This window comes from Cupressus sempervirens, chromosome 7 (assembly GCF_028749045.1).
Source record: "Cupressus sempervirens isolate cs-2001-9-10 chromosome 7, ASM2874904v1, whole genome shotgun sequence".
In the NCBI taxonomy this organism is placed as follows: Eukaryota; Viridiplantae; Streptophyta; class Pinopsida; order Cupressales; family Cupressaceae; genus Cupressus; species Cupressus sempervirens.
The window spans coordinates 215,254,864-215,268,187 of record NC_143124.1 but is presented as its reverse complement, the minus strand read 5'-3'; positions in this window follow the sequence as shown (position 1 = coordinate 215,268,187).

Sequence of the window (13,324 nt, the reverse complement as noted above, 5' to 3'; positions counted from 1 at the left end):
AAGCAAGATAACACATGCATAATGACATGATATGAAGTTGGATATGAAGGCTATGAGTGGATGAGTCATTAGAGGTATCAACAATCCCATCATAAATGAGATCTTGGATTTTATGTTTCAACACTATGGAATCTTTAGTTTTATGAAATTTTCTTCCATGGAGATTAATTTAAGAATGCTCCGTGTGTATGTAAAGGTCTTAAGGGAGATTAATTTAAGAATGCAATATTCTCCTCTAACCTTTTCTCAAGTTTAGAATTGATTTCTATCATGTGCTTAGAGAGATGAAGGTAAGAAAGATTATTTGTCTCTTCTAGCTCTTTGTATTGAACATATAGAAAGAGAGATGACAAGTGAACAAATTTAAGTGTAGTCAATAGATCAAGGAAACCATTTAGTGAAAGAAATTCTTAGTATGCATATCATAGACCATGAAGTTAGAAAATACCAATAGCTCTAAGACCAAAGAGCCATTTTAAGCATGTTCAAGCGCTAGAGACATAGAAAATCAAAGTCAATTTATGAAACTCCCCTTAGCAAAAAATGCAAACAAATATTTGCATTTGACGTTTTGACTTGGTTGAAAAAGTTTGACAATAATTGATAATATTGCAAGCTTGATGTTCAAAAGCAATTTTTTTTCCAAGAAAGATAGTGACACATGGAGTAGTCTTCAAACAATCATCCATCATTTGCGGCCACCCCATACCGAGGAGTCTCCAAGGTGCTCTAAGTGCATTTGGAGGTCGATCTTTCGAGGGTCATAACTCAGAGCTCGTGAGGTCTATCGATGAACTGTCAAATGCTACAGGACGGTGATCCTGAGGCCTAAAATAACCTATCTCATTTTTGAGATATCACATTCCGTTTGGATTCAGCACAACGATCTTGCTCGATGCTAAAACTCGCAGTGTGCCTTAGTTCATAGGTGCACCACAGCGTAACTTTGAAACCACTGATCTTAGCATCAAATCGTCAGTTCCATTTGCTCCAGATGGGCGGGTGAACCCTAGTCACACCCTTGTTCTGGCCACGAAGACCATCCATCATTTGCGGCCACCCCGTACCGAGGAGTCTCCAAGGTGCTCTAAGTGCATTTTGAGGTTGATCTTTCGAGGGTCATAACTCAGAGCTCATGAGGGCTATCGATGAACTATCAAATGCTACAGGACATTGATCCTGAGGCCTAAAATAACCTATCTCATTTTTGAGAGATCACATTCCATTTGGATTCAGCACAGCGATCTCGCTCGATGCCAAAACTCGTAGTGTGCCTCAGTTCATAGGTGCACCACAGCGTAACTTTGAAACCGCTGATCTTGGCATCGAATCGTCAATGCCATTAGCTCCAGATGGGCGGGTGAACCCTAGTCACACCCTTGTTCTGGCCACGAAGACCATCCATCATTTGCGGCCACCCCATACCGAGGAGTCTTCAAGGTGCTCTAATTGCATTTTGAGGTCGATCCTTTGAGGGTCATAACTCAGAGCTCGTGAGGGCTATCGATGAACCGTTAGAGGAGACAAGTTCATAAGGATGGAGTGGCTTAGTGTTTTTGCTAAAATAAGTTAGTGGGAAGGCTTTATTAGAGGGTCTTGGCCAAACTAGTGGGGTGTTTGCCCACTCTCTAATTTTAGAGACACGTAGGTTTTGGAGGGAGATTAGGGGAGCTCTACTACAACTATCCTTACCCTAGCTTGGACCAAGGTTGGTATCTCAAACTTGCTTCTTTTCCATTTCTTTCTTTTAGCATGGTTAAGAAAATATGCAAGTGTGGAGTTTATCAATGGAGTATGCATTGCATTGCATTGTGGAGTAGCATTCATGTGAGTGCTTCAATGGTGTTCATTCCATGTAGATTAGTGTGACACAATTGTGCATCTTGTTGTATTGTGTGGAGTATTGTGAGTATGAGGTTTGGATTTTGTCTATTTCCTTGTTGTATTATGGGTGTTGATATTGTGTTGTGAAAATGTGATGTGCTCTTGAAAATTTCTTGCTTTATTTCTACTTGGCTTTGTTTTCTTGTTTTGTGGTTGAGTATTGTTATGGGCATGGGACTTACACTCACCCTTGTGGGAAGGGAAGAGAAGTCCAGGGTGAAGAGCTTAAGTTGGGTTCGAAAAATGTATTGAGAACCTTGGAGTATGGGCTCCATTGTATGCCATAACATTTCATATCTTGCTGGGGGTGATAAGGAAAGTATGGTGTAGAAAGGAAGTTTGAGGAGTTACAGCTGATGGTAGTGGGTTTGGAGGAGGAAATGTGGAGGCCCTGAGAGGGCATTAAATGGTTCATTTATGATAGCCCCGAGAGGGCATGAAATTTGGTGAATTATGATAGCCCCGAGAGGGCATGAAATTTTTTTATTGCAAATATGGTTTGGTATGGCAAGTCTTCATTTTAGAACACACCTTCACCCTATGTTTATGGTTCCATCTGTGAAGCCATTGTGAAATAGTCTTGGGGGGAAATTGTTCAAGTTTGAAATGTAATGTTTGTGCATTGAAAGATTGTATGTGTATCCTAGTTTGAGCCTTGTTCCCTAGCGCGGGGGTGGTCTCTTTGAGGCCTATGGTTGGGTGGAAAGCACCCATGGTCCTTGTTATTTTTTTGTGTTGCATATGCAGATTTGTGTCCAAGGGAGCAATGGAAATGGCTTGGAATGATCATCTTGCAGATTGATGTTGGATGAGAAAACTTGACATCGTGCCCTCATTTGTGAAGGAGGATTCACCAGCTTGTTCATGTTCTCAACGATCATATTGGACAATGTTCATGCTACTCATTGTCCATATCTTTCAATGTCCATGTTCCTTATGATTTTGAAAAGTCCCTTATGTTGCCCCATTGTGATGGAAGGAGATTGTATCATTGTTACCTAATGTATGTGTAGAAGAAATAATTGATAAGGTTGTATATGCATGTTTCATTTGAAGTTTATATTGTTATGAAAGCATTGGTACGAGTCACAGATTTACTTTGACATCATTGTTATCATTTGAAAATGTGAAAGAAAGTTTTCTCCTTGTGGTATTGTAAATGACTAGTTGATAATAACAATCCATAGATGTTATGTGATACCATTGATTGTATAAATTTAAAACTTAGTAGATTGCTTACAATCTTGTTGTGCACTCAATAATTTGGAAGGAAATTTTTATGTTCATATCACATGCATGGATAACATTGATTTTAATTACCAAGCTTAATGCAATTCTAAGCAAGAAAATCATCAAATTAATTTTATGATATAACAAAATGAAGTTTGTTGTAAGAGAAGACATAATAAAATCTATGAGATACATTGCTCTAGGCATGCATTTTCCTCTCTAGAAAATGTATGGTAAAGGCAAATAAATCCCTTCCTTAATACAGAGCAATAAAATATTAAAGAATATTCCCAGATTCTAGACTGCTATCCAATAAAAATAAAAATAATAATAGCATATAGAGACTAATGAGTGTCCTAGACTAATATATTTTCTAAGTGATAGAATGGTACACATTACAATCTTGTGACCTCTAAGTCACATCCAACACTCAAATAATAAATTAGTAATTAAATAAATAAAGGCATATTAGTGTGCATGTTAGAGAATATGACAAATTTAAATATTTAACTCAAAAAGCCAAGATTGATTGGATGTACATATAATAGGGTTTTAATATGAAGTAAGTTGTCGGGATGATGGGATTGGAGAATCAAGGATAAGGATGGATGGTGGATTAAAATAATAACTCAAATCTAGTTTTATCTAGTCAATAAAGCACATTGATACATTGATACATATATGTTAGAATGACAAGGTACATGTTATATACAAACCTTATTTATACGCTTGCACCTAATCCTTGCATAAACAATTCATCTAACAAATTTAAATTGACACACTCAATACGATGGTGTAGTAGGATGTGTTTAAATACAGATCATGAATTATTATTGAGTTAAGTACTTTGAATTGGCCCTTAGACTTACTAAGAGTTCCTCATTTTATGTGCTTACTAATTCGTACTATGAAACTACTTTGAATCTTAACATGCTTTGATAATAATAATATTGATAGTGAGAAAGTGAGCTTATGGTGAATAGTTAGATGTAATTTAATGTAAAAAGTAAATGTAATAGTATAGTAATTATAGTAATTAAAATAGTAAATGTAAAAGCATGGCAATGTAGCTATATTAGTTAGTATTTGATGAGCTAGATAGTTAGTAATTGTCTTTTGTTAGAGTGAGTTTAATTTATGTATTGAAATAGTAATTTTTGTGTTTAGAAAACTGTAGTGAGTGCTAGTTTGGTGAGGAAGCAATGTTGATAGATAATGAGGATATAGTAATATAGTAATTGTCACATTAATATATATTGTAATGATTAATGAATGTTTGTACATTGGTAATGAGGATAATAAGTAATTCTGATCCCCTTCCCTTACATGCTAGAATCACGACCTAGTCCATATGATACAACTGACAGATCCTAATAGAATATTAGTATCAGAGGCTTGATAGGATATGAATTACCTCACTAATTAATGAGTGTTGTATCTTGAACTTTCTCTTTTGACTCATGATGCTAACTTGAACTAGATTGTCATCCAATCTATTTGAAAACCACTTGTGACTAAAATGTTAACACCTTCACACTATTCACATGAGTCTTGAACTCCTATTCAATGATAACCTTGTTTTACAATATGTAATTTCTTATGCGACTTCATAAGCTACAAAAAAATAAAAAATTGTTGTGTTTTTACTAGTAAAATTTAGGGCATGACACATGATCCACGATAAATTGAACAATACTAGATACTAAATTAATATGTATATCATTGTGCACGTAAATGAAAAAAATATATATCAAAATACATGTATCCATAGACAAAATTTTACACAAATATATATCAAAGATCATGTATCCATAGACAAAGTACTCATATATATATATAGATCCATATACAAAATGTGGCTGATCCTGCCATCAGAATGTGTATAATATCAATGTTTCTGTATACAATGTGGCATATGCCATCTCAAAATTTCTCATGATGCATCCTACGAAAACTATACTATCCTAGGGTGTTGGTGGATGATCAAAATGTAGCCTCTTCACTGCACTAGGTGGATCAGATGCCTCCTACATAAACAAAAAAGGAAAACCCAAAGTTAGACTACTAAATTTATATGATTCTACGTATCTAACATTGAATTACTCAAATGCATAATGATCTTTTCCATATTGGAGATTAATACTATCAAAATTTCATAATAAATACCTCTCTCGTTGACCTCCTGCACTGGTCAGGAGTCCTCTCGTATGCCCTCGGCAATGCTGGTACCTCTGTGATTGTGGGCTGTATATGTTCAAATACCTTTGTCAGATGAATCTACAATTTAAACTATAAAATTATAATTCATAACATGCTAAATTTATAACATATTTAATCATGAATTCAAACTACAACTTACTATTGTAGGCTCCTCCTCAGGAGTGAGTGGCCGCGTCATCAAATCTACATAATTGTCCCATCGAACCTCATGTGCACTAGGAGTCTCCTATGAGATACAAAATAGTAGTTGTTAATATCATGAAAATTAGTTTTGAATTTATTTATGAAGATAAGTGATGCAAGAGCATCCCATGCTCATCAGGGGAACATTGAAGATCCAAGGCATTACAGAGGTCATGGAACATCTCTTGAAGTCAATTGGGCAATCCTTGCACCAATTATGGCTCATGGAAGCATACAAAGTTATAATGTTGGACTCATATGTGGAAGAAAGTTGTAATTGGGCATGAGATAGGATTTTAGGATTTCATATGGTAGATGAGTCATTTGATAGGTTCATGTAGGTTGTCATGATCATATCTTGTCATTAGACAAGTCAAAACATTCTAGAATTGAGTTTTTGGGGTTTGAACAAGAAAGCCCTAGTTTTTAAGCCATTTTAAGGAGGGTTTTGAAGTTTGGGTGTTTAGGAGTGTGACCAAGACCTATAATCTTGAAAATCCTTACTGTGCTGGTCCCTTTGTTGAAGCCTTGGTGTGTCTAATTCCTCCTTGTGTGTCCCAGAGTTGAAAGGTGGATAAGTGGTGTCCAGAGATTTCTTGGTGAGGAAAGAAAGAGAATCAGTGAGTTGGCCCTTGGGAAGGAATAAAACTTGTTGTGAAAATGCCTCCTAAAAATCAAATGGCTAGAGAACTTGAAGAATTGAGAGAAGAGTTGGCAAAAGAGAAAAGAGAGAGGAGAGAACTTGAAGCATCTAGAGTGAGGGAAGAAAGACAGATGAGAAGAGAGAGGCTGAAGCTTATTGCAAGGATAGAATCCTTAGAAAAGAAAAGGCAAGAACCTAGAGGAGAAGAGGTTAGAGGAAGAAATCATGGAGAGAACCATGAAGAAGAAGAGGTTGGTAATGCAAGGCAAGAGCATGAGACAACAGATGATCCTGAAGAAAGGAGATTTATGAGAATCATTAAGGCAGTACAAGGTAATGGTGGGAAGAACCATATTTATTTTCCAATATACCAGGGTAAAATGGATAGTGAAGAAGTGCTAGGGTGGATAGAGGCCCTTGAGAACTACTTTGATCTTGAAGACATAGAGACAGATAAGAAGGTAAAAGTAGCAACATCAAGACTGAGAGGAACATCACTCACTTGGTGGACTAGTGTTCAAAATAAGAGAGAGGAAAGGTGGTGCAGGGCACCTAACCTATGTGGCAGGGGGGAACAAGTATCTCTGTTGCCGGACACCTTGCCACTCCATGAAAGCGAGGATTCAAGTAGATTAGGAAGTTGGAATAAAGGTTTGGTTGATATTTTACAAGTTGGTCTATGTTTTGTAATAAAGGCACATGTAAGGCCCACAAGCATTTTGGTGTGGTTATAAACCAAGTGACTCCATGGGACCAAAAGGCCTTAGAATAGGGTATTTAGAGTCTAAACAGTATTAGCAAAAAGTGGTTGTTTGTTTGTTTTATGGTTGGGAACGCCTATATGGTTGTTCTAACGGTCATGTACACCTTTATATATGTCATATGTGATCTTATTTGAAAGGGGGAGATCAGAGTGTACAGTGGTTTGGAGAAAAAACAATAAAAACTTCAATTTTTTGGAAATTTACTTCGGTGCATTTAATAAATCCATATGACCAATTTTGAGTCAATGGAATAGTTTAGAAAGTTAGGGAATGCATAAAAACTATAGTTTGAAATTTGAATTTTAAATTCAAACGGTCATATTAGTTTTGGAGGGCAAGTAGTAATTTGGTATTTGTTTGATTAAATAAACCTTTGTAACCAACTTGGTTAGTTGGACAGGTGCATATAAGCCTATTTAAGTTGTAATGAACATATGCAAGACATGAATCATTATTGGTACGGAAAAAATCACAGAAATTGTATAGAACAACAATCATACTTTCCTCTACATCAATTAAAAAAATAAAAAATAAATGATACTTATACATACAATGGGGCTCTCTGTGCGAATGAAAATCCCTGATGATCTAGGACGCTGAATCTGTACAGGCTCATCGCCAGTAGCCACACCCTATATACAATAAATAATGTAATTAAATCAGATTACCACAAACATTTTACAAGAATGCATCAATATTTAATCAATTAGAAAACATCTAATTACCTTTCCTTTGTCAATGCATGCTGGCTCACCCCCCGCACTTTGTCCCCCCGGGGCAGGTGGTATCTACAAGATAAAAGAAAGATTAGCAACCATATATGCTACAATATCAAATAGAAAAAAGAAATGCGAACACAACATAATGTACCGTAGATGTCTCAAGGCCAAATGAAATGGCCAAGAGTGTAGCATCATCTATCTGTCTGAGCTCCTCCTCGGTCATCAACTAAACATGAATGAAGATCACATACATGTAAAAGTCAGTATGGCTTAAAAATTAAAATTACTCTATTATAAAAATTAACTTTAAATCACATATGTCATAACAAAAAAATGTATACATGTACCAACACCGAAGGAGTCCATGCCTCTGCATTCCCCTCCTCTCTCGCATCAGGGTCTGTAGCCTCTGCACATGCGTCTGGTGTATCCTCGTCTAATACAAAATGATACTCAGGAAGATCACCTATGGGACCCAGGAAAATATTCTTGCATGTAATGCAAGTGTGAGGCACACAAACGTGTGATGAGCTAGCCGATGATGAACTGGCACCAACATCATCAACACGAGGAGGCAGGACTGACCTAGCCTGAGATATCATTAGGCTACTCAGCCTATGAATGGCTCTGATGGTCTGAGAGCTAGCCTCTGCCATAATATCTGGATGCTGCACTCGAGGAGGGGGGGGAGATATCAGGGGGGGGGGGGGACAAAAGTGCCAAGTTTCTTCTGCTGGGAAGAGGGTCTATCCTGAGGAGCTCCTAGTCCTAAGCCCATGTTGGGCTTCATGCTCCAATAGTTCACTTTAAGTTTCAACACAAATTCTGCATATAATTTTCTAAGGAAATAAAATGGTATGTCTAAACTGCCATGTGGACGGATATCAAAGAACATCCACCAACGGTCCCAAAAATTTGCATGTATGGCATCATTTGTGCACCATTTAATCGATAGTTTGGTTTTTTTTGGGTCAACTGGTATACCCGTTTTTGGGTTAGCAAAAAGGCTTGCCAAATCGTCTTTGGTTATGTTGAGGGCCGCAACCTCATCATAATCCAAACCATCATCAAACATCTGGTGCATTTCATCATGCCAACGAAGAGCGGCATTTTGTTGGTTTGTAAGGGTTTCAATGTTATCCACTATGGTGTTTAACGTGGATAACATAGGAGCCAGTGCAGGTACATTATTGTATGTTCTATGCAAACCTCTCAACTTAGTGAGATTTTCATTTATCAAATCTTCGATTCGAGGAGGGTTTTGAGGAGGTAGAGGATCATTTGGTGGACGGTTTTGTGGGGATACTAGATCATTTGGTGGTGGGTTGCGAGGAATATTATTCCCTACCTCAGTGTCATCATTTTGATCAGCCATTCCTATTGAATTGCAAAACGTAATATATATTAAAAAAAAATCTAAAATTTAACCATTTTTGTCAAAAAAACCCTAGAATCAACTAAAACAAACAAAATCATGTTAAAATCTATTAAATTTAGGTTTAAAATGAGTTAGTGGGGGGGGGGGGGGGGGGGGGGAAATACGTGATATCTGATATCCGATTTGGTATATGATATCCGATCCGACTGGCCCAACTTTGCGTAAAAATAAGGGCCGTAGGTCTGTGATTTTGTGTTTAATCCAATGCACAGGTATCAGATATCCGATATGACAATATATATAATATAACATATATATTACATTTTATATATTTTTATATTATATTTTATATTTATTATATTAATTTACTATATATTATAATATAAAATATTATTATTATACTATATTATTATAATTTATAATATATTATACTTTTTTATTATATATTATATTATAAGATATTACTTTTTATTATTATATATATATATATTACATTACTATATATTATATTATTATAATATAATATGTTATTATAATATTATTATTATAGTATAATATTATACGATTATAATATATTATTATTATTATTATATTATAGTATAATATTATATGATTATAATATAATAATAATAATATTATTATTATATTATAGTATAATATTATACGATTATAATATAATAATAATAATATTATTATATTATAGTATGATAATTATTATAATAATAATATTATTATATTATAGTATAATAATAATTATAATAATATTATTATAATATAATAGTATGATATATTATTTAATATTATTATTATTTTTTTATATGAATAATAATAATATTAAATAATATATCATACTATTATATGATTTTAATTATTAGTCGAATATTGGATTTAAATTGGATAGCCGATATTATCGGATATCCGATATCAAATCGGATATCCTATATGATATCGGATATCGGATATGATATCGGATATCTGATAAGGCTCGGCTTAACCCTTCCAAGTTTGGTTCCTGGATAGGTAAAAAAAGTCAGAGCAGATTTTGAAGCGCTTTTAGGCGTCTTCAAACTCTTTTTTTTCACATCGCCACTTTTTGGCACACCATGATCCTGCACATACCCTATAGCGTGTACGCACTATAAAGCGCGTACGCACTATAAAGCGCGTACGCACTATCTCAAAACACATCACTCCCCATCCTCCCTACTCTCTATCCTCTCTACTCTCTCTCCCATCCCCTCCCTCTCTCTCTTCCTACTCTCTCCCATCCTTTACTCTCTCTCACTCTCCCTCTCTCACCACCTACTCTCTCTACCTCTCTCACCCCCTCTCCTCTCCCATCCTCAGCTCTTTAGATCTCTCACACACACTCTTATTCCCCCTATCTCTCTCCCTCTCCCTCTCCTACCACCTAATTTCTCTCCCCCATCCCCTACTCTCTCTCTTCTCTCCATCCCCTACTTTTTCTCTCTTACACACATTCCCATTCCCCCTCTCTCTCCCTCTCCCACCACCTACTTTCTCTCCCCCGTCGTCGTACTCTCTCTACCACCCCCTACTCTCTCTCACACTCACACTACTACTACCTACTATATCTCTCTCTCAAGTTCTCTCTCTCCCTCTCTACTCTCTCTCTCCCCCATCTTGTACATGCTCTCTCTGCCTCTCCCACTCTCTCTCCCATCGCCTACTTTCTCTCCCCCATCCCCTACTCTCTCTCTCATCTCCCATCCCCTACTCTCTCACACTCTCACACTCTCCCCCATCCCCTACTCTCTCTCTCCTCTCCCATCCCCTACTCTCTCACACTCTCACTCTCTCCCATCCCCGACTCTATCTCTCTTACACATACACCCCCATCCCCCCTCTCTCTTTCCCTCTCCCACCACCTACTTTCTCTCCCCCATTGTCGTACTCTCTCTCTCTCTGTCACCCCCTACTCTCATACTCTCACACTCTGTCCCATCCCTGCTCTATCTCTCTTACACACACACTCCCACCCCCCTCTCTCTTTTCCTCTCCACCGCCTACTTTCTCTCCCCCATCGTCGTACTCTCTTTGCCACCCCCTACTTTCTCAAAACACATCACTCCCCATCCTCCCTACTCTATATCCTCCCTTCTCTCTCTCCATCCCCTCCCTCTCTCTTCCTACTCTCTCCCATCCTTTACTCTCTCTCACTCTCCCTCTCCCACCACCTACTCTCTCTAACTCTCTCACCCCCTCTCCTCTCCCATCCTTGGCTCTTTAGATCTCTCACACACACTCTTATCCCCCCTATCTCTCTCCCTCTCCCTCTCCTACCACCTAATTTCTCTCCCCCATCCACTACTCTCTCTCTTCTCTTCCATCCCCTACTTTGTCTCTCTTACACACATTCCCATTCCCCCTCTCTCTCCCTCTCCCACTGCCTACTTCTCTCCCCCATCGTCGTACTCTCTCTACCACCCCCTACTCTCTCTCACACTCTACTACTACCTACTATCTCTCTCTCTCTCTCAAGTTCTCTCTCTCCCTCTCTACTCTCTCTCTCTCTCTCCCATCTTGTACAAGCTCTCTCTGCCTCTCCCACTCTCTCTCCCATCACCTACTTTCTCTCCCTCGTCCCCTGCTCTCTCTCTCTCTCTCACACACTCTCACACTCTCCCCCATCCCCTACTCTCTCTCTCCTCTCCCATCCCCTATTCTCTCACACTCTCACTCTCTCCCATCCCCTACTCTATCTCTCTGACACACACACCCCCATCCCCCCCTCTCTCTTTCCCTCTCCCACTACCTACTTTCTCTCCCCCATCGTCGTACTCTCTCTCTCTGCCACCCCCTACTCTTACACTCTCACACTCTGTCCCATCCCCTGCTCTATCTCTCTTACACACACACTCCCATCCCCCCTCTCTCTTTTCCTCTCCCACCGCCTACTTTCTCTCCCCCATCGTCATACTCTCCTCTCTGCCACCCCCTACTTTCTCAAAACACATCACTCCCCATCCTCCCTACTCTCTATCCTCCCTACTCTCTCTCCCATCCCCTCCCTCTCTCTCTTCCTACTCTCTCCCATCCTTTACTCTCTCTCACTCTCCATCTCCACCACCTACTCTCTCTACCTCTCTCACCACCCTCTCCTCTCCCATCCTAGCTCTTTAGATCTCTCACACACTCTCTATCCCCCCTATCTCTCTCCCTCTCCCTCTCCTACCACCTAATTTCTCTCCCCCATCTCCTACTCTCTCTCTTCTCTTCCATCCCTACTTTTTCTCTCTTACACACATTCCCATTCCCCCTCTCTCTTCCTCTCCCATTGCCTACTTTCTCTCCCCCATCGTCGTACTCTCTCTACCACCCCCTACTCTCTCTCACACTCACACTACTACCTACTATTCTCTCTCTCTCTCAAGTTCTATCTCTCCCTCTCTACTCTCTCTCTCTCTCCCATCTTGTACAAGCTCTCTTTGCGTCTCCCACTCTCTCTCCCACTGCCTACTTTCTCTCCCCCATCCCCTACTCTCTCTCTCATCTCCTATCCCCTACTCTCTCTCCTCTCCCATCCCCTACTCTCTCACATTCTCACTCTCTCCCATCCCCCTACTCTATCTCTCTTACACATACACCCCCATCCCCCCTCTCTCTTTCCCTCTCCCACCGCCTACTTTATCTCCCCCATCATCGTACTCTCTCTCTCTGCCACCCCCTACTCTCACACTCTCACACTCTCTCCCATCCCCTGCTCTATCTCTCTTACACACACACACACACACTCCCATCCCCCTCTCTCTTTTCCTCTCTCACTGCCTACTTTCTCTCCCCCATCATCGTACTCTCTCTCTACCACCCCCTACTTTCACACTTTCACACTCTCTCCCACCCCCCTACTCTCTCACTTTCATAGATACACACACTCTTATCCCCCCACTCTTCTTCTTCTCTCCCATCCCCTACTCTCTACATCTTTCACACACACTCCCATCCCCCCTATTTCTCTCCCCTCTCCCTCTCCCTCTCCCTCTCCCCACTCCCTCTCCTACCGCCTACTGTCTATCTCTCTCCCATCCCTTACTCTCACTCTCTCTCCCATCCCCTACTACTTTCTCTCAAACTCTCACACTCTCTCCCATCCTTTACTCTATCTCTCTTATAAATAAATACACATTCCCATTCCCCCCCCCCTCTCTCTCTCTCACAGTCCTTGTCCCACTGGCCTACTCTCTCCCATCCCCTACTCTATCTCTCTTAAATGCTTCCATTCCACCTCTCTCTCCCTCCCATTCCCTCTCCCACTGCCTTCTCTCTCTCTCTCTCTCTC